A 4436-nucleotide genomic window follows, 5' to 3' on the forward strand; every position below is an offset into this window, starting at 1 on the left:
TACTTCTACTACACAAGCCACATAAAGCAGAAGGCAGAGAGTGATTTTAATCATTTAGCCAAAGGAATTTGAAATGTTTATAATGACCATCATAATAGGAAGTATTGACTATATTGCACAGTTTGGACAACTTACAAATATGGAAACAAATGAAATACAATATAGAATATCTTGTGAGTAATGAAGGCTTATAAAATAAATTCAAAGAGCAAAATGGTGTTCCTTATAAATTTGTATAAACATCTTCACAATTACCCATTATACAACTGAATTAATAACCCTGACATGAATCTGAAAACTATTGTAAATGTATTTTGTATTCAGAAACTTTGAACTCTTAGTTAAAATGAATCAGTTCTTCACATTTTGGCCTTTACCTAATTCCACAGGAATTCCTTTAGGTGTGAGTTTATTTCTTTGAGATATTTTAACTATCACCTTCACCTCACCTAAACCTGCCACATGTTGTATATGAGGAAAGAGCATACATATGAAATATGTTTTCTTCAGAGACTGCAGAATTGAAATTTCTAAAGGGAATAAAAGCAAACAACTAAGGGTACTTCTCAACAACTTATGTGCTTATGAACTTATGAATTGTATATATGCATGTCTGCATATATAGTTATGTGTAATTTCATTACAAAATCACAGTATATAAGTGCTTGCATTTTAAATGGGTTTGATTCATAAACAATGATACTGAAAAATACATGGTATTTTATCTTATGTATACTACAGATTTTCTTTAGTCATCATATAACATTACCTAACATTATCATTAAATTGCATATCTAATAGTATTTGAGCTTCATTCTGATTTTCCACATGTGTTTGGAAAATTAACACCTATTGTGTGGACAACATATTTTGACTGCAATTACACACAAGAAATTCCTTTTCTTCAGTAGTGAGTCAAATATCATTTGAAAATGGAAAATCCATCCAGTACACTTTTGAGTAAACAAAAATAATGCTTGAAAAAAATGGTGATTTCGCTTTAATGATCATAGTAAATTTTTAGAGGTATTTAGCACTCAACTTTTGGTACATTCTGATACAAGGACATTTTACTTATTTGAAATTCAGAGATGCATTTCAATGTGATACCAGTGGATGAATTGACCAATCATTAGTGTTTCCATGCTCCAGTTTTTCCACGTTCTCTACGATCTAGTTTGTCTATGCTCTAGTTTAAGATAAGGTGTCTAAGAGTCTTGGAAAGGTATCCATCCTCTTGGAGAACATTGACATTTTAATTTTTTTGACTACTAGTTTAGAAGATGTTATGACAGCCATTGATTATTCTCGAATTTGTGTGTGATATGAAATATGTCACTCAACATAGGGAAAAGGTAAATCGTAAAAACAAATCCCTGCATGTGCCAGAAAATGTGAGTTCTAATTCCAATCTAACCTAATTAGCTGTTTGACTGTGGGAAATTTACCTTTCAGTATCTGGATTTTATCTGTAAAATTAATATGAGATAATTCTAAAACTCTTGACAATTTAAATGCTTGTTGATCAATGTAGTAATTGTTATGAGTATATTTGAGAAATTAATTACAATGCAAAATAAATGAGATATGTCTTTGTAGAATGTTGTGATTACTCTTTCACTATCTTCTAGGAAAGGATATGTGACCAAATAAGAGAAAAAGTTATTTTTTAGAATGAGCCTTGAAGAGTATCAGGTTGAAGACATTCCACATAGAAGGAAACCCTGTCTTCCAGAGCACAAATAGAATGGGGCTGTTTTGTCATGCCTGATGCTAGTCATGCAGTGGTAGTGGTTGAATTTGGGGCCTTGAAGTTGTTTCCAGGCTCTCAGAAAAGCTACAAAAGGAGCACAAAGACCAGTGCGAGCTGGAACAGCTAAGCTGTACAGTTTCTGAGCTGAGCAGAGGGGGTATCTGTAGTTGACAAGGAAAAGGCAGGCATGTATACTGTTAAAGTTTGGATGAAAAAAAAGTCAGTTTAGATGTCTAACTCCACAGGCTGAACGCACTTTCACGTGCTATCATGAGTAGGAATTATTAGACCCTTTTGAAAGTAACCATCTACCTCTACAATGGAGTATTCATGAATTCTTAGCCCTTCAGCCACAAAAGTAGTTATTGAAAATATTTCACAAGGTTTACATATGTTTTTATTATTCACATGGTTTCAGTTTGTTAAAGCAGGTTCGTATGCATATCATATTCTTAAATGCATAGTGTGTTATGAAATAAAAAGTAGTAATTTTCAAGTGTGATTCCGTAAGATAATCAGGTTACTCAATTAAATTGCATTAGTGTTAAGGCTAAATTGTTAAACACCTGGAGCCTTCTCTTTTCATAGTACTGCGAGTCACTTAATTGATGTATTATACTACAGTCCCACTGTATTTGTTGATCTACTTGAAAAAGAAAATAACTTTGTATAAAGCGGTTTCTTCCAGAGGGTCTCAACACAGGCTTTTTAATCTACAATTGTGTACATTACATTCAGGTTTTAGTGTTGATAGGTGAGAAAAATGTGTTACCAAGGAATCATGAGAAGATATAGAACACAACAAAATTACATTGGTACCTACTATTTTGGGCCCAATCAAGTTCAACAATATCCTAGCTTAGGGCTGTATTAGTTTTTCCCTTCAGAACTCTATTACTTGTCTCGAAAAGTATTGACTATAAAGGGCAGAGAACTGCATAAAACCTGTTACTTTTAGCATTTTGCTTATTTCTCAACTTTGTGTGCACACACATGCACACACTCACACACATATGTTTATATACATAAGGCAAATTGTTTTTTGATAGCATTTTGCATAGAACTGCACTGTAAGTGTTTTACGAAGAAAATATTAGGCTACACTTTCTCATTTCTGAGTTGCTAAGCAGGAATCTATGGCATTGATTGATGCATCATTTGAAATCTGCAGTGGTCTTTATGGTTTCAGCTATGAATATGTATGAAAAATCAGTTTTAGTAACCATGCCATTAGAGATAGTCTAGGACTATAATTCAATACCAATTTCCTTAAATGACAAAGGGACTTGAATTACAATAGAATGAGTGTTGAATGTGGAGTGTCTTATTGCAAGATAGCTTCTGGTATTCTGACACATCTTCAAATGGTGACAAGTCAGTGCTAAAAGGGGACACATTTAGGGACATGTCAAATGCCAGCTGAATTCCTGAAGAACTACTTCAGATGCTGTCCACCTATGTCACATTATTTGTAGGAGTGTTTAAAATCATCAGCACAGTACTATTAACTTTTTTGTTGAAGGGATAACAGACATTTATTTTTAGAATGAACCTTGAAGAGTGTCAGGATGAAAGCATTCCAGATAGAAGGAAAACCCATTTTGAATGGGCAGCAGAATTGTATCGGTGATATTTAAGTATCCTTAAAATATGCTATTCTTTGAATTCTTACTCGTTATTTCCTGAATTCCAGTCATATACATTATGTTGTAAAATCAGGCTTTTCTTGACATGTGTACTTTGTTTTCAAGATCAGCACAAAGAAAATAAAAAGTCCAAGTTAAAAAATAAATCAGGGCCTCCCTGGTGGCCCAGGTTTAAAGACAGCGCTATTAAGCCATCTGCAGGCATTACGGCAGGAGTTCAATCCCCAGCCAGGGGGAGGTGACCCACATGGCGCAGCAGACCTGTCCTGTCTCCCTGCTGCTCCCCTGGGCAGTGTGCCTCACTAATTCTGTCTTTTATACTCCCCACCCTGTCTCTGGAGAGTCACCTCCCCCTCAACCCACCTCTGACCCACACTCCAGTTCTTTTATGCATAAATAAATCCATCTTAATTAATACACACAGAGATCCTCTGATCAGCTTTCTGAAAGTGGTTGTTATCATGGTTAGAAAGAAAGCACAACTAACTAGACATTACTGGCTACTGCTTCCACGGTGCAACTTGTTGTTTGGTTGCTTTTATTGTTTCCTCTGATTAATTGAAAGTTAATTGATACAGACAGAACCACATACATACACCAGCTTCCAGGTCTCAATCTCTGTTAAAACGTTTCATTAACATCCCTGTCACATCCTGTAATCATCCATTTCGTAAAGCACTATTGAAAAAAAAGTGTACGAGTTAGGGGTAATCCATCTTTTATAACTTTCCGTTTCTTCATCATTAGCCCGGTGTGCTAGCTTGGACTTGCACCGATCCTTATCTTCTGGTATCGCAGTGCAGTAACTGCCGACTCCCAAGCTCAAATCGCGATAGGAGGAGGAGAGGGTGTTTTTCTAACTGGGGGAGTCTCAGATTTCGCCAAAGGCATATGATAGACAGGAAATAAGACAAGAAAAGGCCTGGCCTGTCTGAGGAGCAGGAGCGGGGCCGCGGCAGAGCGGCCGGGCTGCGGCCCGCGCCCACAGTGCCCTTACTCAGAGGCGGCGCGGACCGCGCAGCCTTCTCGCCTCCGGT

This window comes from Condylura cristata, unplaced genomic scaffold, assembly GCF_000260355.1.
Source record: "Condylura cristata isolate star-nosed mole 26May11 unplaced genomic scaffold, ConCri1.0 scaffold00018, whole genome shotgun sequence".
NCBI lineage: Eukaryota > Metazoa > Chordata > Mammalia > Eulipotyphla > Talpidae > Condylura > Condylura cristata.